The 27138-nt window shown below is 37.6% G+C and overlaps 1 pseudogene; it reads left to right on the plus strand.

Annotated features, from left to right (window-relative positions):
• The first annotated feature begins 20888 nt into the window (after positions 1-20888).
• Positions 20889-22012, plus strand: LOC149526290 (18S ribosomal RNA; annotated as a pseudogene).
• Positions 22013-27138: the final 5126 nt, after the last annotated feature.

Raw genomic sequence — 27138 nt, forward strand, 5'->3', positions numbered from 1 at the left:
ATTGCTAAAAAAATTCTTAATTGGTTCTTCTTTCATATAACATCTTCTTATTGGATGGATATAAAGGAAGCTTAGGGTAGGGCTTGCCCTTTTCTTATTAAAAAAAAAAAAATTTCTGATTTCGCAAGCTGGCTGCCTACCATGGCAGTGAGCCTTCTCTTTTTCCCAAAATGAATCTCCCCAAAGCAACTCCACTTTTAGCTAATGTCTAGGGGTTTGGCAGCAAGCACGCGAGAGGGGTTTTCAAAACCTTCTTCCCACTTATGAAGTCGACGAAAAATAAAAACCAAAGGGAGATTAGAGAGAGGAGAACCCTAAAATTCTAATAGTGCCATACCAACCAAAAAAAAGCCCATCCACAAAATCTAATCAGCAGACGAACATCCCGAGAATACCATAACGAGAACGGAAAGGGGAGTTTCAGCAGCGGGTATTCTAAGGATCCTCTAGGGTTCTTGGTTTCGGGTCTTTTAAGGGAGTCTCCAGGTTGTTTGCTACGGTGAAAAGGAGAACAATGGAGGAGAGAGGGCTGTGGGGTGCAACAGCACTGTGGAAATGTAGAAAATAAGGGCGGTTCTTGGAGATTTTAAGAAACAGGAAGAGGAAAGGGGAGACAAGAAGAAGAGGCTATGGATTTAGTTTTTTTGGGTAGCAACATGAAGCCCCAAACGGTGTAGTTTTCGTGAGTAAGGGAGAGAAAGACAAATGAACGAAAAAAAGGTCAAAAAGGACAGAAAAGAGAATAAGGAAGCAAAGGAAAGAACGAAAAACACGACAAAAAGAAAAGAAAAGAGAAAAAAAGTGAAAAGCAAAGAAAAGAGAAAATAAGGATTTACGTTTTAAAAAAAATAGAAAAAATGAATAATGGGATAAGGAAAGGCGTCATGTTGAAAGCGTGGCTGGCTGGCTGGCTTGCTTGGAGGTCCAGGTTGCACTCCGAGCAAGCGCATTGAATTTTTGGAGAAGAAAAACAAAGAGATGAAGTGGGGCGCACGGCCCAGAGAAAATAAAAGAAGCGAAAGCCCAGCGGGGCAGGAAAAGCAAAAAACGAATTATCTGTCCCAAGTGAGGTATGCTTCGTAGCCTGCTTCTTTTGTTAGTAAATTTACCCTTGTTATTTTGTTTAGGTATTTTTACCATGGTTGATAGACCTTTTGTATTTTAGAAAAATATAAGCTACGAAAATGATAAAATTGATGCTTAAAAAAATATAAAAAAACTTAGAATTAGGTTATTATGTAATGAAAATGATCTTATATTGATCCTTCTTAGTTAATATTGATGTTGTATAGACTCCAAAGAAAAAAGAGAATCACAATTACTTTAAAGATGATGTTTCATAAGCTTCCAAATGTACATAATTCAACTACAATCATAAAACATACATATTATATATAGACACTTGCAATCTTGCACGTGCATATTCTTATGAAGCCTTTCTTTTTCTGATGATGTATTTATAGGTTTGCTTTTTCATCCGTTAGGATGATTTCCTTTGTACTTAGAAAATTGTTAGCATGTACTTAGATTTGTAAAGTAAAAAGATTAGTTAAGGTAGGAAAGGGGAAAGTTTGTCTTGTGATTAGAACTTGCTTCGTTCTATTCGAAGAAAATGATGTAATTATAACATGCAACATCTTTTATATTTTTTGAGTGTCTGCTTCAAGAGAAACCAGTTGGGGTTTTTTTCCCCCACTTTGTTTCTCGATCGCAACCACTTCATCCCTCTATCATGAATTGCAGTTTAACGTGTTAGAGGGGGCCTTGGGGTGTCTCAGAGTGTTGGCTTGTGAGGTAGTATTGCTAGGAGAGAACTTTCACTTGATAGCATAGGGCAGATGCAAGTTGCACAAGAAGGGCCGCATAGTATTAGTGCTTGGGCTAGCTAGCTCGTACATGTTTAGGGTGGCAGTAGGACTGTGGGTGAGTTAACCCATACACCATCGAGCCACCTGCAGACTGACAAGCTAGCTCTCCCAACGTCTAGGTAGACTACCAGTGAGAGGGCCAAATGCACTAGATTGCCTAAAGGTAGGGCTGGAACATCATTGTAGCCCTTATAACGGGTTGAATTGTTCGAATTCAAATTATCCCACCTAAAACTGTCTTGTATAACTTTTTGAATCTTGGGGGGACTTTTGACTATAAATAGCCCTTGTAAACCACTTGTACAGCTAATGACTCATTTAATACAAGATTTTCATTCTTAATTCTTTCAAGCTCTCTCTTTTCTACTCATTTCTTCAATCTGTTGCTGTGTGCTAGCTTGCTGGTTTGAGGCCTTGTGCTGCTGTGTGTGTTGTGTGCTTGTTGGCTTGAGACCTTGTGTTGCTGTGTGGGTGCTGAGTACTTACTAGCTTGAGGCCTGGTGCTTACGTGAGTGTGCTTGGATTTCATATTGCATTTTGTGGCCTTGAAGATTGATTGGTAAGCATACCTTAGATTGACTTGGATTTTGAAATTAAGCTAAAGGTGAGTCCAAGGTCGTATAGTTGAGTGGTTTGAAGAACCATCACGTGACAGTTGGTATCAGAGTAGTTTACGATGAGCTGCAAGATGGTTCTGTTGGGTCAATTACAATTAATTTTCAATCAGCTACAAGCCTTGGTTTGCAAGTTGAGTAAGAGGTGATTGAGGTGGGTTATGGCTATTAGCGAGTCAAGTCTATCAGACCTTACGCTTGAGGTAAGGCAAACTCGTGCTGGTAGGAGGGGTAAGTCTGCTTCTCGACACCTCATGTCTGTTCTCGATGCTAGGTTATCCAAGGTAGAGGTGACAATAGCTGAGATGTAAGACTACCTTGATGTACAAGAAGAGCACATGAAAAAATTCAACACATGAGATGAAAAGCTCAAAGGGGCGATCTAGAAGGCTGTGATTGAGAGAAACGCTCACCTTGAGAGAGTGTTGAAAATCTTGAGGCTAGAAGTGGAGGAATTGAGAGCAAAAGTCCACACGACAAGAATTGAAGGTGGCTAAGAGGGAGTCGCACGATTAGAAGTGAGGCTTAAAATGCCTAAGTTAAGAGAATTTTGTGGTAGGAAGGATACCAAGGAGATTGATAATTTTCTTTGAGGGTTGGAGCAATACTTCAAAGCCACTGGTATTATTACGGATGACTACCGAATCACCGCAGTGTCCATGTACTTGGGAGACACAGTACTGCTTTTTTGGAGAAGGCAATGTGCTGACAGAATCGAAGGGACACTAGTTCTCACATGGGTTGACTTCTAGAGTGAGCTATGCAAGTTGTTTTACCCTGAATATACTATGAATGAGGTTAGGGTAAGTTGCGTAAGCTAGTGCAACATGGAAAAATTCGGGAATATGTCAAAGAGTTCAGTGATTTGGCTTTAAATGTGGGTGATCTTGGAAAAGAGAGGCTTTCTTTGCCTTCAAGGATGGCTTAAATCCATAGGCCAAGTAAGAGCTGCAAAGGAGGGGTGTGCATGACTTCACTGGGGCAATGGTAGTGGCTGAAAGTTTAATGGATTACTATCGATCAGACAAAGACAAATCTGTGCCTTCCAAACCTAAGGATAAAGGCAAAGGTTGGGTAAACAAAGACAAGCAGCTGAGGGACAAAGATAGTGGTGATTGCAAGCCACAACAACGGTGGAAGGGTAAGTATACTTGGAAAGAGAAGTCTTCTAAGAACAAGGAGGATAAGCCTAAGAGTTGTTTCTTATGTGACGGCATGTATTTGGTTAGATATTGCCTTAAACGTACCAAATTGGTGGCAATCTCCTTGGAAGAGGAGCAGTAACCGGGTGAGGTAATTAAGTTGGGTTCAATGCTATTAAAGGAAGTGAAAAAGATTGACAGTCGAGCCAAAGGGTTCATGTATGAGATATTTTTGTGGCTAGTAAGCATCTTGAGGCTCTAGTAGACACGATTGCTTCTAATTTGTTTATGTCGAAAGAAGGTGCTGCTAAGCTAGGCATTAAGGTTGATATTGCTGGAGGTTGGGTTAAAACAGTGAACTCCAATAAGGTGCGTACCAAAAGCATTGCTAAAGGTTTAGATGTACAGTTGGGACAGTGGCATGGGGTTGACATAAAGGTGAATTCAATGGACGATTATGAATTAGTCATGGTGATTGGATTTTTGGATTGAATTCAGGCTATGCTAGTGCCACATAATGACTGCATTTGTATCCTAGACCCAAAGAGGTAGTGTGTGGTGCCAATTAAATGATGGTGTGCCGAATAGGCCAAGATGCTATTTGCCATGCAACTGGCCACAATTGTGGGTAAGGGTGAGTAGACCTTTGCTATTGTGTTGAGCCTAAAAGATATCTTAAGCTGTGTGATTGATATCCTTGTAAAAGTGTTGGAGGTGTTGAAGGAGTTTTGAGATGTGATGCTTTCCAAGTTGCCAAGTCACTTACCTCTCATCTGCCAAGTCGACCATCATATAGAGCTAGTGCTAGAGGCTGAGCCACTTGTCAGGGTACTGTATAGGATGGCCTTTCTTGAGTTAGTAGAATTGAGAAACCAGCTTAGGAGAAATAATTGATACTGAATTTATTAGGCCATCTAAATCTCCATTCATTGCTCCAGTTTTGTTTCATAACAAAACATAGTGGTTCGTTATGACTATGCATAGACTACAGAGCTTTGAATAAGCTAACGGTCAAGAATAAATACTGTACTCACTCATAGTCGATTTGGTTGATTAGTAGGGCAATGTTCGTTAGTTTTCTAAACTAAATCTAAAGTTAAGGTACTACCAGGTTTGGGTAGCAGTAGAGGACATAGCTAAGACTGCTTGTGTGATCAAGTACGGATCCTACAAGTTCTTAGTTATGGCATTCAGATTGACGAATGCCTTAACAACATTTTGCACTTTGATGAACAGGGTCTTATAGTTGTTCCTTGATAAGTTTATAGCAGTTTACCTTGATGATATAGTTGTCTATCATTATTTCTTGCACAATCATGTTGAACACTTGAGACTGATTTTTGAGGCTCTTAGACAACATGAGCTGTGCATCAAGAAGGAGAAGTGCTGTTTTGGGCTGAATGAGATGTCATTTCTAAGGCACATTTAGGGGGTAGGAAGATTCGAATGAACCTATATAAAGTTAGTGCTATCCAAGAGTAGGAGCCGTTTACCAAGGTGACAGAATTGAGGTATTTCTTAGGGTTGGCTAATTACTATAGAAGGTACATTGAGGGGTATTTGGCCATCGTCGCGCTGCTTACAGATATGCTACAGAAAGGTAGGGTGTGGGCATGGAATTCAGTGTGCCAACAAGTATTTGATTAGCTGAAATGGGCAATTTATAAGTAATTGGTATTGGGGCTATAAAATCATGCGCTATCGTATGAGGTATATATAGATGCAAGCGGTTTTATCATTGATGGGGTACTGATGTGGGCTAGACATCTTATCGCTTATGAGAGTTGAAAGTTGAACGATATCGAGTAGAGGTATAGGGTTTAAGAGAAGGAAATGTTTGCTGTGATCCACTGTTTATGGACATGGAGGCATTACTTAATGGGAGCCTAGTTTGTAGTCCTCACGGATAATGTGGTCAGATGGTAGGATTTTCTAGCAAAGTTCAAATAAGTTTATCCCAAAACAAGCCAAATGGTAGGACTTTCTAGCAGAGTTCGACTACATGCTGGAATACAAGTCGGGTAGGACTAACTTGGTGGTCGATGCATTGAGCCGGAAGGCCACTCTAATTACCATTAGTGAGGTACGGGGTAGAGTTGTTGCAGGACACATGACCCTACTGCATAGTCTATATCGGAGCATGCCAAGGCAGGCAAGACTAGACGGTTCTAGGTGAGTGATGGGTTAGTGTATGCTAAGGGCAACAAACTTTATGTGCCGCAACGCAGGAGACTATTAAAACTATCGTTGAAAGAGTGCCATGACAGTCACTGGGCAAGGCATCCAAGAGTAAATTAGACCTTAGCATTACTGACTGCCAACTATTACTGGCCTAAAATGGCTAAGGATGTTGAAGGTTATGTTCGAATTTACCCTGTGTCAATAAGACAAGGTTGAATAGCCGAGGCCTAAGGGATTGCTCAACCCGCTGTAGGTGCTAGAGAAACCTTGGGACAATGTCAGTATGGATTTCATTATGGGATTATCTAAGGTTGATGGGTTCGACAGTATTATGGTGGTGGTAGATAGGTTCTTTAAGTACATTACTCTTGTAACAACCCGTACGCTCGTATATAAGCCAATAGGACCTTATGGATAAGATGAAAGGTCAATTGACATAAATTTAAGTGCCAAAGAGCGGTGATGGGCGAAAAGAATATTTTGAAATAAAGTACTCTATGCGCGAGAAAATGATAATTAAATAATAATATTTTTATCGATGATGAATTAGCAAGTTAAAAGGCAATTTGAAACTAAACCAAGGCAAAGTGAGACACTTTGAGATCCGAGGAGACAAATAGAGAATTTTAGAGTAAAATAATATTTTATTAATAAAATAATATTAAAATATTAATATTTTATCTATTATTAAAATTAATCATGAAGAATGACTATATGGCTAATCTAAGTGGGGGAAAAGAACGAAAGAATTTTGAAGAAAAACGACGTAAGTGGGGCCTACATGTCTTTATTTAATAAAGTGATAGTGGGTAAGTATATATTTATATATTATGGTGATACCTTGGTGAAATAAAAATTTGATATTTTATTTTTACAAGTGTAAAGGAAGAAAGATAGAAAGAAATTGAAATTTAAAAGAAATGATTGAAGGATCAAATTGTAAAGGATGAAAAGTATGGAGAGTCGAAAGGTAAATAAGAAAAAGTTGAAGACTTATGTGCAATTACAATGTTTGCAGTTAAATAGAAATTAACTAACCAAGGAAAGCTATATTATGTGAGATAATGAGATGTGTATGTAAAATCACTATTACATGCAAATGATAGCATGTAAAAAGGAAAAAGTTAATAGGAAACATGTGTGAACCCCATCATGTGAAGTAAAAGGAAGAATGAGACTAAACCTATTTATATGAAAAGAGAATGGTGCATTAGGTGGTCAAATGAGAAAAAAAAATATGAGATGTATGTGACTTAAATTGATTAATAAATTATTAAATAAAATATAAAGTAAATGTGGTGCATGAAATAGGATTGGAGAAATAAGGTGGTACATGAAATAAATAATAAAAGGAAGAAAAAATGAGAGACTGAAGATGGCAGATGGAGAAGTTTATTAAGGATAGATAATGGGCCAATGAGCAAGAGAGAAACTTGGTGCATGGAGAATTATTGGATGACAAAATGACCAAATGAAAATAAAAGGCGAATTGGTGCATATGTTGTGATCGGTTCCAAAGGGTGGCCAAATGAAATAAGAAGAATAAGAGTGCATGTGTTTTGATTGGTCTAAAAGAGTAGCCATATAAATACTAAGATTTGAGGGTAAAAGAGAAAGGTGAGTAGGTTTTGTTGAGACTTGAGAGTCGGCCATTTAGAGAAGAAAAAAAAGAAGAGAAAGCTTGAGAAGTTCCACCTGAGAGGAAGAAAAAAAGAAAGAAAAAGGAGGGAAAAGTGAAAAGGCTTGGGTTGTGAGGACTCAAGAGAAATCGTGAAGTTTCCTCCTTTTATCCTGTAGATTTGTGCTATTCTGTCACCCAAAGAAATCTTCAATGTTTAATAAGAGAACCGTAGAGTTTTAAAAGAGATGTTGAACTTGGTTTCAAGATATAAGAAAAATAAGGTAAGGATTGTGGTTTTAGCTTGAATGATCTTTGAAAATGGGTTGGTAACTATAAGAAATGTTTTGTGGCAGCAAAGAGTGGCTTGATTGTAGAAGATTCAGTGACATGCAAGCTATCAAAACCTTGGATGCATGATGGATTCAAAGTGAAAGAGAAGTGGTAAGGATGATACTATGTTTTAAGGCCTACGGTTGGCAAAATTTTTAAAGAAATAATTTGTCAATCATGTTGGCAGCTTGATGATTAAAGTTTAGAGGAACATTGGAGTGCATGTGCGGATCAAGCAACTTTAAAGGTAAAAATGAATAATATTTTAAATATAGTTGAGAGATCTTGAGAAATGGCTATTGTTGTGTGGTTGAAATTTTGAAAGGTACATTGTGAGGAATAATGGTTGTTGAAAGACTCTAAAATGCATGAGCTAATTGAAAATGTTTAGTTTGCTTGTTATGTTGTGTGAAAGAGTAAGGAGGAATAATGTGGATGGTTGATTGAAAAATAAAGTATCGAAAGTTAGATAGATAATGACGCATGTAAATTTGGACATAATTGAGTGACATTGGGACGATTTTTGTTGCCATATATGTGATTAATATTAAAAAAATATAGAGTAGATTTGGCTGAAAGTTGCTTGAAAAGGTTGAAATGGGCACTTAATGTTATAAATAAGTTGTCGGTGCATATAATATAAAGAATTACGTAAGTAAAATATATGAATTTTCTTTAGTAAAGATATGTCAAAATGTATAAGCATATGCAACGGTTAAGTGAGAAAGAATGATGATTTTAGCATGGTGGAAGTTATTAAAATGATAATTTAATGCTTGAATGAGAAAGAAAATGAAATGAGATATAAAAGCATAAAACTAAGAATGTGGTACATAGGGCAGCAAATATGAATGAATTTTGTAAAGACATTCACTAAATATGTTAAGTTAACTTGCTACTAAAAAGTGTATAAATGAGGAAGGTTTAACCGTGGTGGTGTACCGAAGATGGTAACGGGTGATCGGCAAGCTGATTTTATATAAAACGTATTCGAATAAGTGGTGAAGTACTATCCCGCCATTGTAAGGTAAGTAAGGGGTGTCTATTTCCAAGGATCTATACATTGTATATCGTTATACTTTTAATAAACATTGTCGGTCTTTTTGAAATGCAATTATGGATAGCATAAGTTATTAGCCTCGATAAACAATTTTAAAATGGATTTACAATGATTTATACATTACTATTGTGGAAAGCATGAGTTGATAGAAATCATAGGAAATTGTGGATATAAGTTGATTTGAAAATTACTTGTGTAGACTATAAATAAACATATAAGTAAAGTATTTTAGAAACAGAGAAACAAGCCCTTTTATAATGTTTTGCATAAAAAATCGTACCTTGTATTTTTGTGTGACATGTACAGTTAAATGCATTTGTTAAATGATTTAAATGCAAATTTTTGAGAGTCGATTTTAGTCTGATTTTTATACAAAGTGTTTACACTATTCCATTTAATGTAAAAAGCAATTTGACAGGTTATCGAACTTTATTTTCAAACAATTTTAAGGAAAAGTCTCGAAAAACTTGATTTGGTTTTTAAAACGATTTTGATAAATTGAGAGCATTCAGAGTAGGTTGAATGTAACATCGGGATAGTGTGACCTTCGTGCACAAGTGAACTCTAGTTAGAAAACTTTTGAGTCATTGATGGGTTGTTCGACGTGGCTAGGGCCATGGTTTGTAATATACACGTGACAAGGTCACGGGTTGCTATATGTGGTTAGGCCACAAGTTGATATATGTAGTTGCGACTACCATATTCTCCGATGTTGATCAGTATTGTTGAGACTGCCATAGCTGTGGGAATCTAGTGGAGCGGAGCTCCCGGATTGTTATTACGTGAAAGAGGTTTCACGGTTTGATTATTCATGATTTACCTACTCGAGAGCCTTGAGAGTTTTACACTTTTACTCTTTCTTCACAACTTGCAAGTTTACTAGCAAGAGTCTGTTTGAGATTATGATGGGGTAACAACCTCACACGTCCAGTGTCATTTTAGTATGTTATAATGGTCCAGCACTAGTTACTTACACAATTGCCAGAGGTTGAGAAGAGCAACATGATCTAGCCTGGGTTTGTCTCCACAAGGTTGCTAAGAGGGACAAGAAATGGGTGGATCAAACTAAACAGGAAGCTCATTTCAGTGTGGGGGATGAGGTGGTGGTCAAATTGCTCCTGATTTTTAAGAATAAGGGTTTACACAAGGGTCTTACTTAAAGGTATAAGGGGCTGTATTGGGTGGTTTAGAGAGTAGATGAGATAGCTTATGTAACAACCACTATTTGATCGCTACCAACATCTGAAACTTTCGAAAGAATCTGTCAAGTCCCAAACAAGTCTTATTAGAAATTTTTGTTAAGTCATTATACTCGTTCACCAATCTATGATATTGCTTTAAATTGTATAACTCGTGTGACATGATTTGAACAATAGACATAATAAATCAACTTGACCTTTATTCCATAAAATTGTAAGTAAATACATCATAGTCGAAAATCTCCAATTGAATATTTATATTGAGACCAATATCCATTTACAAAAAATAAAAAATAAAGAACATTACAATGACTCGACCTTTAGTAGTGGAGTGACTCAGAATAAAGTGTTATGAGATGCCTTTACGTATCCACGATGGACTATAAATGCCAATGAATGCACGCTAAGGCAATCACTATCTACAAAAGGGAGATAAGGGGGTGAGTCTCATAGATTCAGTGATCATCGGCTCCTTAAGCAAGGCGTAGATGAGAAACAAACTTATAGTAGATAAATTGAATGTTAAAACCAAAATATGGAATGATAGCTTTATAAAATTGAATCACAAGTAGGGTATTTGTGCCTTGTAGAAATAATGTTGTAAATCATAATACAATACTTTACTTGGCAAAATAGTGCCGAAATCAAGCGTAGCAAAATAAATTTTTAATCATCGAAATCTTCTTAATTTTCAACAAAAATAAAAATAACCGTATAAAAGTATGCATGCTCCCATAATAAGTGGCATGTCAAAATCAATGTGAACATCCCCATGTATTAACTCAAAAGCAACTCATAAAGCACTGAAAGCTTGCAAGAAATAGGGGAGCTGCGGAAAACATTAACTCTTCAGCATGCAAATCCATGTAATAACAATTTGGGAGCTCCACTTTACCGGATTTTCACAGCCACGGTAGTCTCGACGATGTTGGTTGACATCAGAGAAATCAGGTAGTCGCAATCATGTTTATCAACTTGTCGTCTAGACACATATATCAACCCGTGGCCTTGTCACGTATATATCACAAACCATGGCCCTAGCCAGGTCTAACAACGTGTCAATGACTCAAAGATTCTCTAGCTAAAGCTCACTTGTGCACAAGGGTTACACTATCCGAATGTGACATTCGGCCTATTCTCGATATTTTTGATTTGTCAAAATCGTTTTCAAAATCAAATTAAGTTTTTTGAGACTTTTCTTTTAAATCATTTGAAAACAAAGTTCGATAACCTTTCAAATTGCTTTTCACACTCAATGGCATGGTATAAACACTTTGTATAAAGATTGGACTAAAATCAGCTCTCAAAAATTTACATTTAAATCATCTAACAAATGCATTTAACCGTGCATGTCACATAAAAATACAATGCATGAATTTTGATGCAAAATATTGTAAAAGGGCTTGTTTTTCGATTTTCAAAACACTTTACTTATACGTATGTATATATATAGTCTACACAAACAATTTTCAAATCAACTTGCATCCGCAATTTCTTATGATTTCTACCAGCTCATTCTTTCCACAATAGCAATATATAAATCATTGTAAATTCATTTTAACATTGTTTATCGAGGCTATGAACTCTTGCTATCCATAATTGCATGTAACTAAGACTAGCAATGTTTATTAAAAGTATAACAATGTATAGTGTATAGATATTTTGAAATAGACAACCTTTACTCACTTTACAATGGCAAGATACTACTTCGTCACTTATCTGGTTACGTTTTGTATAAAATCAGCTTACTGGTCATCCGTTACTACCTCCGGTACATCACCACGATTAAACCTTCCTCAATTATAGACAACCTAGCAGCAAGTTAACATATTTAGTGACTGTCACCGGAAAATTCATTCATATTTGCTGCCTTATGTACCACATTCTTAGTTTTATGCTTTTACATCTCATTTCATTTTTTTTCTCATTCAAGCATTAAATCATCATTTTAATAACTTACACCATACTAGAATCACTTTTCTTTCTCACGTAACCTTTGCATACTTATATACATTTTGACATATTTTTACTGAAGGAAATTCATATCTTTTATTTGCGTAATTCTTTATATTACATGCACCGGTAGCTTATTTATAACATTAAGTGCCCGTTTCAACCTTTCTAAGCAACTTTAATCCAAATCAACTCTATATTTTCTTAATATTAATCACATATATGGCAGCAACAATCGTCTTAATCTCACTCAATTATTTTCAAGTTTACATGCATTATTATCTAGCTAATTTTTGATGCTTTATTTCTCAATCAACCATCCACATTATTTTTCCTTATTCTTTCAAACAACATGACAACAAACTAAACATTTTCAACTAGCTCATGCATTTTAAAGTCTTTCAACAATCATTATTCTTTATAATGTGCCACATAACAATAGCTATTTCTCAAAATTTCTCAACTATATTTAAAACATTATTCATTTTTACCTTTAAGTTTGCTTGATCCGCACATGCACTCAAATGTTCCTCTAAAACTTTAATCATCAAGCTACCAATATGATTCATAAATTATTTCTTCAAAAATTTTACCAACCGTAGGCCTTAAAACATAGTATCATGCTTACCACTTCTCTTTCACTTTGAATCCATCATGCATCCATGGTTTTGATAGCCTGCATGTCATTAAATCTTCTCTAATCAAGCCATTTTTTACTACCACAAAATATTTCTTATAGCTACCAACCCATTTTGAAAGATCATTTAAGCTAAAATTACAATCTTTATCTTATTTTTCTTATATCTTCAAACCAAGTTCTACATCTCTTTTAAAACTCTGTGGTTCTCTTATTGAACATTGAGGATTTCTTTAGGTGATAGAATAGTACAAATCTACAAGATAAAGGGAGAAAACCTCACAGTTTCTCTTGGACCCTCACAACTCAAGCCTTTTCACTTTTTTCTCTTTTTTTTTTCTTCCTTTCGGGAGGAACTTCTCAAGCTTTTTCTTTTTTTTTTAAATGACCAACTCTTAAGTCTCACCAAAGCCTGCTCACTTTTCTTTTTTACTTTTAAATCTTCGTATTTATATGGGTACCTTTTTAAATCAATCAAAGCACATGCATTCTTATTCTTCTTATTTTATTTAGTCACCTTTTGGAACGGATCACAACACATGCACCAATTCACCTTTTGTTTTCATTTGGCCATTTTACCATTCCATAATTCTTCATGCACCAATTTTCTCCCTTGTTCATTGGCTCATTATCTATCCTCACTAAACTTCTCCATCCATCACCTTCACTCTCCCATTTTTCCTTTCTTTTATTATTTATTTCATCTACCACCTTATTCCTCCAATCCTATTTCATGCATCACCTTTACCTTATATTTTATTTAGTCATTCATTAATCTATTTAAGTCACATGCATCTCATATTTTTCATTCCCCATTTGACTATCTAATGCACCAATTTCTTTTCATGCAAATAGATTTTGTCTCATTCTTCCTTTTACTTCACATGGTGGGGGTCTCACATGATTTTCACTAACTTTCTGCTTTTTACATGCTATCATTTGCATGTAATAGTGAATTTACATGTACATCTCATTATCCCACATAATCTAGCTTTTCTTGGTTAGTTAATTTTCATTTAGTTTCAAATATTGTAATTACACATAAGTCATCAACTTTTTCTTATGGACATTGTGTGTTGAGTGTGTGCTGCATGCTTGCTAGCTTGAGGCCTTGTGTTGCTGCTGGGGTGTTGAGTACTTGCTGTGTTGAGGCCTGGTGTTTTAGTGAATGCTTATATTTCATACCGCATATTATGTGCCTTACGGTCCTTGTGGCCTTGAAAATTGACTAGTAGGCATACCTTAGGTTTACTTGGGTTTCGAAACTGAGCTAAGGGTTGAATCCAAGGCCACACAGTTAGGTGGTCTGAAGAACCATTACGTGAGTAGTTGATTTTAAAGCCACTAGGACCAAGAAACAGCACAATATGCATATGCAATGTAAGCACACCCACCTTAACACTAGGCTCCAGCCTAGTAGTGCACAACGCATAAGCACAACTGTACAAGGCCTCTAGTCAATAGACTCATAGCACACCCACGCAATAGCACACAACTTTCGGTTAACAAACAAGCACACACAGCACACTAGGCCTTAGGCTAACAAGGAAACAAAATGCAAAAGATTGAAGTAAAGAGAGGAGAGAAGAGAGCAAAAGAGAATTTGAGAGTGAAAAATGTGTATTCATTAAGTCATCAGCTGTACATGTCATTTACAAAGGCTATTTATAGCCAAATTTTCCTCAAAAAGTGGACAATACATTTTTGGGCGGGAGTGTCACATTTCTAGCAGTTCAGGCCATTACAAGGGTTGGGGTGGTGGGTCGATACGGTGTTTGGGCCGTCTGGCTCTTTGGACCACTCACAGGCAATGCGTCTAGGCGTTGTGCGGGTTGGCTCTCCTGGGTCACCCATAGGCAGTCTACCTTGGTGCTGTGTGGGCTGGCTCACCCAGGGCTTATGTTATGCTATCCTGCTAGACAGCTTGCTGGTTGGCTCGTCCAAGGGCTTGTGTTGTGCATCTCTGCTGGGCAGCTTGCATCTGTCTCTTGCCACCAAGTGAGGTTTTCTCCCAACAATACTCCCCCATGTGTCGACACTCTAAAACACCCTTGGGCCTCTTTTAATGCTTTAAATTACGATCCGTGACACCCTCTTTCACCTAAACTAGCAACATCCTTGTTGTCGTGTGGAAGGCGTCGATCTGATCTTGAAACTACCATAAGTCCTCTGTAGACTCCCAACTAGCTTCACTCTTAGGCAGTCCCTTCCACTTCACAAGGTACTAATATTGAGGCATGTTGTGTTGTCGTCTGAGTGCCTTATCAGCCAACACTTCTTCACTTATTTGTCATATGCGCTCGGATACCCAATGGAGCCTGTGGCTTACCTCTCGACTAGGGTCCCTTTCATTAGCATGGTAGGCTTCAGCATACTGACGTTGACTATCAGATGCACTTTCGATTTTAGCGACATGTTCAACTTGTACGCCACCTTGCCTATCCTCTTAACCACTCGATATGGTCCCTCGTACCTTTGAACAAGGCCCTTGTGCAAGCCCTTATTCTTCAAGACCAAGTGTAGCTTAACCATCATGTCCCATACATTAAAGTAAGCCTCCCATCGGGTTTGATCTACCCACTTTCTGCCCTTTTGGCAGCCTTGTGAAGATAAGCTCAGGTTAAGTCAAGTTGCTCTTCCCAGCTTCTAGCAGTTTTGTAGGCAACTGGTGCAGAATTGGTATAGCCTACAGTAATGGCGCTAGGTGTGTGTGGTTGCTGTCCTTTTACAATCTCAAATGAGCTTTGGTTGGTAGACTCACTACGTTGCATGTTGTACGAAAATTGAGCCATGTCGAGCCACCTTGGCTAATCTGACTGTGTGCCCGGCACGATTGCCTCAGGTAGAGTTTCAATAGTGCGTTCACCTGCTCAGTCTATCCATCAGTCTGTGAGTGGTTGTTGGTGGAAAAGCACAATTTTGACTTCAGTAGCCTAAATAGCTCTATCCAGAACTTCCCGGCGAACCGTCCATCCCAATCACTGATTATAGTGCGTGGCACCCACCAATACTTCACTATGTGTTTCAAAAATAGCCTGACCGCATCCTCTATGGGACATTCTTTCGTAGTCGATATGAAGGTGGCGTATTGAGAAAACCTATCTACCACCACCATAATGCTGTTGAACCCATCAGCCTTAGGTAGCTCTATGATGAAGTCCATACTAGCATTGTCCCAAGATTTGTTTAGCATCGGCAGCGGGTTGAGCAATCCTATCGACCTCTGCTGCTCAACCTTGTCCTGTTGGCACACTAGATAAGTTCGGACATAACCCTCAACATCGTCCTCCATTCTAGGCTAGTAGTAGTCAACGTTCAGTAATGCTAGCATCATGTGCACCCCCGGATGCCCTACCTAGCGATTGTCATGGCATTCCTTCAGTAGCAGTTTTGCAAGCCCTCATGCTACGGTACATACAGCCTGTTACCTTTGGCGTACATTAATCCGTCGCTCATCCAAAATCACCTAGTCTTGTCAGCCCTGGCATGCTTCAGTATAAACTGTGTGGTAGGGTCGTGTGTCATGCCTTTTTGGATGTGCGACAGCAGTTTCGCTCATACCTCACTAATGGTAGCTAGAATGGCATTTCGGCTCAGTGCGTTAGCCACTAAATTAGCCCTACTTGGCTTATATTCCAACACAGTCAAATTTTGTCTAGAAGTCCTATCATCTAGCCTGTTTTGAGTTTGGCTTTTTTTGGCTTTGAAAGTAAGACATGGTCACATTATCGGTCCGAATCACAAATTGAGCCTTGACAAATAATGCCTCTATGTCCACAAGTAATAAACCACAGTCGACATCTCCTTATCTTGAACCGTATACCATCACTCAGTGTCATTCAGTTTTCGACTCATAAGCTATAGGATGCTCGGCTTGCATCAGTACCTCTCCGATAGCAAAGTCACTAGCATCCGTGTGCACCTCGTACGATAGTGCATGGTCCGATAGCCCTAGTACCGATTTCTCGCACACTACTTGTTGCAGCTGGTAGAAGGCCTGCTGGCACACTACATCCCATGCCCACATTCTTCCTTTCTTTAGCATGTCTGTAAGTGGTGCGACAATGGCCGAATACCCCTCAATAAACCTTCGGTAGTAGTTAGCCAACCCTAGGAAAGATCTCGACTCTTTCACCTTGATAGGTAGCTCCCACTCTTGGATAACACTAACCTTGGATAGGTCCATCTGGATCTTCCCATACCCCACAATATGTCTTAAAAATGACACCTTATGCAAACAGAAATAACACTTTTCTTTTTTCACATACAATTCATGCTATCTAGGAGCTTCAAAAGCCAATCTTAAATGTTCCACATGGTCATGCAAAGTATGGCTATAGACAATAATATCATCAAGGTAAACTACCATAAATTTATCAAGAAAAGGTTGTAATACCTTGTTCATCAAAGTGCAAAATGTTGTCGAGGCATTCGTTAATTCGAAAGACATAACTAAGAATTCATACGATCCATATCGAGTAACACACGTAGTCTTAGCTATATCTCCTGTCGCTATCCAAACTTGGTAATATTCAGATCATAAATCTAGTTTAGAGAACCACCGTGCACTTTTCAACTGATTGAATAAATCGGTTATGAGCGTTAGGTTGTTCAAAGCTTTATAATCAATGCATAGTCGTAATGAACCATCATGCTTCTTTTGGAACCAGACCGAAACATTGAAAGGAGATTTAGATGGCCGAATGAATCCGACATCGATAAGTTCTCCATGATGTTTTCTGAATTCTGCCAACTTGAGAAGGGCCATCAGATATGGTGCCTTGGCAAGTTGCTGTGCCCTTGGCACTAGCTCTATGTGATGATTTACTTCGCAGGTGGGAGGTAAGTGACTCGGTAGCTTGGGAGGCATTACATCCCGAAACTCTTTTAGCACCTTAAATAGCTCTACCGACACTTGAATCACACTACCTGGGGTATCTTCTAGGCTCAACACAGCAGCAAAGGTCTACTCGCCCTTGTCCATGTCCTTGGTCAGCTGCATGGCAGATAATATTTTGGTCAGCTGAGTGCCTTTCAGTCTAACCGGCATCACACACTACCCCCTTGAGTCCAAGATACATATGCAGTCATTGTGCAATACAAGCATAGCCTAAATTCGATCTAAAAATCTGATCCCTATAACTATCTTGTAGCCATCCATCGAAATCACCTTTATATTCTCAGCCACGTACCATAATCTCAAGTGCACATCTATCCCCTTAATAATGCCTTTATTGCGCACTCTTTTAGAGTTTATAATCTTAACCCAGCCCCTTACACTATCGGCCTTGAAACCCAGCTTAGCGACGCATTGTTCAGACATAAATAGGTTGGAAGCACCCGTGCCCACTAAAACCTCCGCAGGCTGACCCGCTATAATCAAGTCTACGTATTAAAGGAGAAATGTGTGACCAGCAAGGTAATTTAATTTAAAACGTAATTAGATAAGTGGCAAAGTAATATCCTACCATTGTAAGGTGAGTAGGGGTGTCTATTTCAAAAGGTTTCATATTATATAATGTTATATGTATTGTAACTTGTCAATGATTTATCCAATGTCCTTGCAGAAAGCATGAGTTGCTAGAAAATGATAAGTAATTTGATAAGTGATGGGCGATTTGATTACTTGGTTTATAAGAATTTGCAAACTGGTTTTGTGGAAAGCATGAGTTGGTAGAAACCATAGACAATTGTGGATGCAAATTGATTTGAAAATTGTTTGTGTAGACTATATATGTATACATATATGTAAAGTGTTTTAGAAATCGAGAAACAAGCCCTTTTGCAATGTTTTGCATTAAATCTGTGCCTTGAATCTTTGTGTGATGTGCATAGTTAAAAACGCACTTGATAAATGGTTCAAATGCGAATTCTTGAGAGTTGATTTTTGCCCGAACTTTATGCAACTATTTACACCTTCTTGAGAGTTGGTTATCGAACCTTGTTTTCAAATGATTTAAGAAAAAATTCTTAAATAGTTTTGACAAACTAAGAGCCTCGAAACTAGGTCGAATGTCACATCAGAATAGTGTGACCTTTGTGCATAAGTGAGCTCTAGCTAGAAAACCTTTGGGTTGTCGACGGTCTGTTAGACGTGGCTAGTCCACGATCTATGATTATACTTGGCGAAGCCATGGTTTGTTATACGTGGCAAGGCCATGAGTTGATTATCTATGGGAATCCAACATCGTTGATATTGCTATGGTTGTAGGAATACGGTGGAGGGAGGCCTCCAGGATTGTTATTACGTGGAAGAGGGTCCATAGGTTGATTATCGATGATTACCTGCTCGAGAGCCTTGAAAGTTTTTAGACTTGTACTCTTTTGCTTGGTGGAGAGATAATGTTTTTCTGTAGCTCCCTTATATAATTGGAAGCTTTCAGTGCTTTATATATTGATCATGAGTTGATATATGTGGATGTACACAATTATTTTTACATGCTACACATTTTGGGAGCGTGTGTGCTTCTATATCACTATTGGTATTTTTGAAGGAATTATATCATTTCGATGATTGAAATTTTATTTTACTATGCTTTGTTTTCGGCATTATTTGTCAAAAAAAGTATTGCACTATGACTTTACGACATTATTTTCACAAGGCATAAATATCTTATTAGATATTTGGTTTTATAAGGTTATAATTTTATACTCTGATTTTATCCTTCAAATTATTTGCTCTAAACTTGTTTCCCATATACGCCCTACTCACGGAGCCAATGATCACTGAGTCCATGAGATTCACCTCTTTATCTCTCTTTTTGCAAATAAGTGATTAGCCTAGCGTGTATTCATCAGCACTTATTGTCCACTGTGAATAAGCAAAGGCATATCATAGCAATTTATTCCGAGTCACTCCACTACTAGAAGTTGAGTTGTTCGTAGTGTATTTTGTTATTGTAAATGGACACTAGTCTCAACATAAATGTATAGTTGGAGAATATAAACTTTAATGTATTATTCTTTTGTAGCCATAAGGAATAAAGGTTAGGACGATTTATTACAATTGTTTGATCAAATCATATTAGAAAAAATTATACGGTTCAAAGCAAATATAGATCGATGGAAGCAATTTATCGTATCAACAAAAGATTCAAGTAAGGCTTGTTCAAGATTGACGGGTTCTTCCTCAAGACTTAGACACCTGTAGTGATCGAGGAGTGGTCGTTACATGTCACATGGTGGTTTTTCTAACCATCCAACTGTGCGACCTTGGATTCACCCTTAGCTCGATTTTGAAACCCAAGTTAGTTTAAGATATGCCCACCAGCTGATTTTTAAGGCCACAAGGATCAAGAAGCACACAATATGCAATATGAATGCAAACACACTCACCTAAGCACTAAGTTTCAACCTAGTAAGTACTCAGCACCCACACAACACTACAAGCTTTAAGCCAGCAAGCACATAACCGGCATAGCAGCACAAAGACTTAGGCCAGCAATCAAGCACACACAGTAGCACAAGGCCTCAAGCCTACAAGCAAGCACACAGTAGAAGATTGAAAAAAAGAGATGACAAAAGAGAGTTTGAGAGAGTTTGAGAGTGAAAATCTTGTATTAATTTAGTTATTAGCTATACGAGTGATTTACAATGGCTATTTATAGCCAAAAGTCCCTCCAAGATTCAAAAATGTTATACAAGACAGTTTTGGGCGGGATAATTTGAATTCAAGGAATTTAGTCTATTACAGGGGCTACAATGGTCTGTTGATCCTAACCTTGGGCAATCAGGGGCATCTAGCTAACCCATGAGCAGTTTGCTTGCGTGTTGGGCTGAGTTGGCTCAATAGTGTGAGGGTTGGCTCACCCTCTGTCCTACTGTCACCCCAAGCATGTGTGGGCCAAGTCGATGGTGTGCAGGCTAGCTCACTTAGTGTTATGTTGCTACCCCCAGCGATGTGTAAGCTGGCTCATGCTGGTGCTAATGTTGTGAACTTCGAAAGGCTTTTTGGCATCTTGTGCTGTGTACCTATTGTAATGGTAATCAAGTGTCTCGTCTTCCCTTTTTTGTCTTGTGCTCCTAGGGGTTGCGAGGTGAACCTCAATTGCACCTAGTGTCCTAACTGTGCTTATTGACCAACGTGGCAGCGTTGGTGTAATGGTGCTCATTTGTGCTATCAGATGCGGAACATTTCATGGGTGTGGGGTCTTGGGCCCATTTACCAAGTGTACACATTTTGTCCCTCCACAAGAAAGATGATCGAGCCTCGTCTCAAGCCTTCTTGTTGTTTCATTGGTGGGCTGAGGCACGTGCGGTGTTAACGTCATGAAGGAATGCTACTTAGTTAATCCTACCTGTAGTCATATGCGTGTCTCAAAGATTAAACTATGCATTTGTAAGCATGAACCAATTTAGACTGTGGAATTGCAAATGGCTTATTAAATTAGTTATAGTTTGTTTGATGGTATCTGGTACTCGGATAACCATAGTAATTATAGAGCTAATACATCCAACATACCTTGACTTTTAGAAAAGATGCATTTATAAATAGAAGGTCAATACACTCTTTGCTCATTGCTCTGATGATTTTTGATAATTTGACGAATTGCACGGCTTTTGTGTCGGCAATGCGTCATTGAAATTTCTACCTTATCAAATTTCAATGGTAGGATAATGTCTTACTGTAGTGGTGACGGGGAATTAGGGTTCAATTCTGAAGAGGGGGCCTAAAAAACAATTACCAAATATAGGGAAAACAATAGGCACACAAATTACCCAATCTTGACATAAGGAGGTAAGGACAATAAATAACAATATCTAGCTTTATGAGTTTGATAATTGGAATAAGTATAGTCGAAATCCCTTAGCGAAGATCGACTGGAGGGCAAGTGTAGTGCCAGTAGCTGCAGTAATTCTAGCTCTAATTGCGTATATTTAAGTTGTTGTAGTTAAAAAGCTAGTAGTTGGACCTTGGTTTGGGCAGATCAGTCTGTCTTATAGTGAGTGTCATAGATCAGTCTGCCTCACAGTGAGCATCGGTTGGCTCACCTTTATTACCGATGATGTGTTTCTGGCCTTAACTGGTCAGGTCATTCCTTTAGTATTGTTACATTGAAGAAATTAGAGTGCTCAACGTAGACTTACACTTGTATACATTAGCTTGGGATAACATCATTTGTTTTCTCGATTCTATTGTGTTGGCCTTCAGATTGGAGTAATGATTAACAAATATAGTAGGGGGATTCATACTTCATAGTTAGAGGTGAAATTCTTGGATTTATGAAAAATGAACAACTACGAAGCATTTGCCAATGATGTTTTCATTAATCGAGAATGAAAGTTAGGGTCTTGAAGATTGGATACCGTTTTAATCTCAAACCTAAACAATGTCGACCAGGGATATGTGGATGTTGCTATTAAGACTTTGTCTGTACTTTATGAGAAATCAAAGTCTTTAGGTTCTAGAAGGAGTATGATCGCAAAGTTGAAACTTGAAGGAATTGACGGAAGGGCACCACTAGGAGTGGAGCTTGTGGCTTAATTTGACGCAACGCGTGGAACCTCATCAAGTTTAGACATAATAAGGATTGACAAATTGAGAGCTCTTTCTTGATTCTATGGGTGGTGGTGCATGGTCGTTGTTAGTTAGTTGAGTGATTTGTCAGGTTAATTCTGTTAACAAATGTGGCCTTACCCTGTTAACTAGTTATGCAGAGGTGATTTTCCATCGTGCACGCTTATTTTCCAATTTAGCCTCCCCATAGACCTTGCCTCGTTGACTTTTTGACGCTTGCACTGCGACCTCAAGTTAGTTGTGATTTCATTAAGTTGAAGCATATTAATAAACGGAGGAAAAAAACTTACAAGGATTCCCTTAGTAATGACAAGTGAACAAAGAAGAGCCTCGCTTGAAAATTGAGCACCGTCGACGTTTAAATTATAGTATGGAAAAGCATCCTCAATGGTAGAATAGTCCCAAGTCCCCTAGAAAAGGGATTTAAAGAAAGTGAAAGCCTTGTGGTGCTCAGACCCTGTTGCAGCACGAGGTGCTATTTGTGAGTTGAGTTGTTTGGGAATCCAGCCCTAATTGGGTGGTAAATTTCATCCAAGGCAAAATACTTACAAGAGATCGATAGTGAACAAGTACCGTGAGGAAAAGATGAAAGGGACTTTGAAAGGTGAGTCAAAGAGTGCTTGAAATTGTCGAGAGAGAAGTGGATGGTAGTTGATGATGTACCTTGGTCGGACATGGAATTGCAAGAGCTAGACTATCGATTAACTTGAGGTGTGGACTGATATAAATGGCAATGGTGGCCCAAGCTTAGGCTTTTGATACCCTTGAGGAGACATCGTCACCGTGATTGTGGCTAGCAATGCACCATCTCAATGAGCTTCAAAACATACGTGCTCCCGATGTTAGCCGCGGGCTCCACATTTGGCTCGTCTTGAAACATGGACTAAGGAGTTTGAGATGTGTGTCGGTTAAAGGGCAAAAAACCTATAGGTGGTATGGATAAATTAAACAAATATATAAACACATATATTTAATGCACTACAAATGCAACTTAATATTTTATCAAGCATCTCTAAGGTTAGGGATATATTAATCATCCCTAAGTTGTCTCCACAAGTAATGTATATCTCTAGGAATCTTCAAAAAAAAAGTGTATATCATTAGGCTTATCGTTTAGCCATTTCAAATCATTTTCCATAAGCACAGTTTAGTAGCTAAAGTATCAAATCGAATTTGAATCAAAGTTATCTAAGGGTATCCAATACTATATCACATCACTCACTATCCAAATCATAATCATAGAGTCATCCTCCCTTAAACATTATCAAATCATGCACGGTGGCCAACCAGTAGAGTCAATTCACACTCAAGACAAAGCCATTGATAGAGAACAAATCACACATGTGTTAAAGCAATGGATGGAGAATCAAAGTCATTGTCTGGAGTAATCTCCCAACGGATGACATCGCTTGGAGTATTTTTAGACGAGTAGCATAAAAGCACAATAGGCTGGAATCACAAGCAGGAGTAATACCACCATCCCTGCTTACCACCATCCTTACAAGCATAGAACAAAGTCATAAAGAGTAAGACTACACTCAGCTTCAAATCAAATCAATGTCTTGAATTTATTTGTCGAATGGAATGTAGGTCCCCAAATCAAGGCCATCATGCTTTAGGTATTACATAAACCACAATGTACATCAGAAATCTTTCTTAATGAGCTTTAGACATCTCTAGCTCGATATCTCAGCTAGGTGCCTTTAATTCTTTAAGGCATCAAATATTCATAATCCACTAAGGGGATATTTGTTTAGAGTAATCTACTCCTAGACGTTCATTACATCTTCTAAACTTCCTAGTTTAAGCTCACACAATATAGGCCACTATGTGGCTTGCATTGAGACATATAACACAATATATAATTGCATATATTCTTGTTATCTAGCCTAGGCACATTCCTTGAGGCAGTTATATACACATACATAAATTTCTAATCTTATATAATGGTTGCGCCTTTATTAAGGCATCATGCATCGCATGCATTTTGAAAATAACCCACTCATAGTGACAGTCAAAGGCACGTTCCATAATCAACCTCTGATTCTTAGCCTTCAATCATTTTTTAGCTTGCCAATGGGTTAGGGAGCTCCATTTTTCCCTTAAACACATCAAAACATCCAAATAATATTTATTTCCTTGCTTTCGAACATATTCAGCTTTTCAAAAATAACCCAATAAAATATATGAGCTTGAATCCTTCAACAATGAGCTAAATCCTTACTTCAAAGGCTAGGCAGCTTAAATCTCAACTCTAAATCCCCAGCAAACTCAAGGGAGAGAATCTCACCAAAATTGGACCAAAATGATTCTAAGTTATTAACCGATTAAATTGAAAATCAATCGATAAAAAGGTGTAATCTTACCTCTAAATATGTTTCGCAAGCTCTAATCTACTCCAAATAGCTCTAAAATTTCATTTGAGAGGTTAAGGTTTTGAGGCTTTGGAGAGAAAAAGGGTTTGTCTTTTTGGTTTTAAGGCAATTGACACATTCAACCTTTTTATTTTTGCATTTTCAGGGTCATCTATCGATAGATAAGAGGCATCTATCAATAGATCCCTTTATAAATTTTGGACATTGACTTTCATCCATTGATAGATTCCTTGAATCTATCAATAGATTGTGCTTTAGCCTCTTTCTATTTTTCCCCATTTGGCCATCTATCTATAAATTTGGCAGATCTGTTGATAGATGCTTCTTATTTTGGTTTTCATTAATTTCGTATGGTTATCTGTCGATAGATTTTGCAAATCCATCGATAGTTTTCGAGCATCTTTGCTTTTACAAAGTTCTCAAGTGGTCATTTATTGATAGTTAAGAGAATTTACCAAAAAATTTTCATCCAACTTATTTTTTCAAGCCTTTTATCTTGCATCTATCGACATCTATCGATAGATCATACCTAGATTTCTTATTTCCATTTCCTTAAGTCCCTAAGCTTATTCCTAAGGCCTTCAATTCACATTTCTTCCATTAAAACACCTTAAATCATTCATATTACTTGAAATTCTTCATACATATATTCAATTATATGATCAAATCTTGATCAAAGTATCAAACTTTAAGATTTACTTAACATATTTCACTTATCAGTAAGGGCCTCAAATACATTTACAAGTTCAAATTCAATCTCCAAAATTAATATTGAAAAATTCAAGGGTGTAATAGCCATTCTTAGTTGTTGGATTGATTTGTCTAGTTAATTCTATTAACAAATGAGACCTCGACTTGCTAAGCTATTCAGAGGTGATCCTTCATGGCTAGCTTTTTGAAAGGACTATGGTCGCTTAGGCTAACAGAGTTTGAGGCAATATCAGGTCTGTGATGCTTTTAGATGTTATAGGCCACATCCGTGCTACATTAATGTATTCAACGAGTGTATAGCCTTAGATGATAGGCTTGGGTAATCTTTGAAATTTCATTTTGACTGGGATAGATCATTGCAATTGATGGTCTTCAACGAGGAATTCTTAGTAAGCGTGAGTCATCAACTCGTGTTGACTATGTCTCTACCTTTTGTACATACTACTTGCCGCTTATACCAATTGAATGGTCTAGTGAATTGTTCGAATCGTGGCAACTTGTACGGTTTGCTACCTCTAATGTTGTGAGAAGTCCACTAAGCCTTATCATTTAGAGGAAGGAAAAGTTGTAACAAGGTTTCCATAAGTGAACTTATGGAATAGTCATCGTCTAGAATGATATGTGATATTTTTTGATAACATGTCATCAAGAATTAAGGTGCCAACCTCTTTTAAAGATTGTTATGCATACATTATATTTTAGATAAAAAGAGTTTTTCACTAAAGAAACCTATAGAATATAGGAAAATTAAACCACATCTAGACAAGATGGTATAGCTGACTAAGTTATATATAGAAGAGTTTAGTAAGAAATAGCAAAGCCAATATTTGACTTAGCATATTCTAATATGCATGCTAGAAAATCCAGTAAGTGACTAAAAACCCTAGGTATAAAATGTTGAGTGGGAGAGAATGCTAGTAATCTTAGAGTCCATATCTCCATTGTTGCCCTATTAACATGTGAAACATGTTACTCCCTACAGGCGGACATGAATCCAGATCATGACGGATTGGATCTTCAAAAGGATAAGTCTTTTTAGATAGGCTATGAGGTGAGACATCCCATAGAGGCTCACTAAGTAAGGAGCTTACAAGGATGAAACAATGGTTGTTCCACTTAACATGAGTTTACTAATAACCTGTATATAGTAGCTCTACTAGTAACATTTGTGAACCAAATGAAGGTGCTCCTTAACCATGTTAAGTATAAAAATATTGGGTAACATAGTTAACTGGGAGGGTCCAAGTTTACTTGGTAGTAGATTCTCATGGCCCATAGTCAAAGGTGAATGACCCTCGAACTAATAACATAGTTTATAGGGTTTTACATATTATCATCATACATACATGCATTACGAAATGTTCAAAGTCCATGTATAACTAATATGCTTACATAATCTTAAATGTACTTTCAAAAACATATCTAAATAACAAACATGAACCCATTTTTTATTTTTCTAAATAAATGTACTATTAGTGGTGATAACTGCATTGAATGGAAAAGGAACCTTAATATCATCTTAAATTATGATAAGATCATAGGGATATTTTATGAGCATGAGCTTACAACACTTGCTCTTGAATCAACTCCACAAGATATAGAATATCATAAAAAGTAGCATCAAGCAAACGAGCTGACTAAGTGCTATATATTGCCCTCCATGAACAGTATATTGCCAAAGCAACACAAGGGCATGGGCAATGCTGCTAACATGATGTACCACTTGCATGAGATGTTTAGTGCTAAAACAAGGTCTGTTAGGGTAAAGCCAATAAATGCTTTTAAAGACCTTAAGAAAAAACCTGGGGAGCATGTTAAAGATTACATGTTGAAAGTAATCTCTAGTCTTAATGATGCAGAGCTACATGGTGCTGAGATAGATTCTAAACACAAATATCCATGATCGTTCATAGCTTAAATTTATCTTTTT

The sequence above is a fragment of the Theobroma umbraticum genome, unplaced genomic scaffold (genome assembly GCF_002168275.2).
Source record: "Theobroma umbraticum cultivar Fairchild unplaced genomic scaffold, ASM216827v3 scaffold_25.0, whole genome shotgun sequence".
NCBI classification, from domain to species: Eukaryota; Viridiplantae; Streptophyta; class Magnoliopsida; order Malvales; family Malvaceae; genus Theobroma; species Theobroma umbraticum.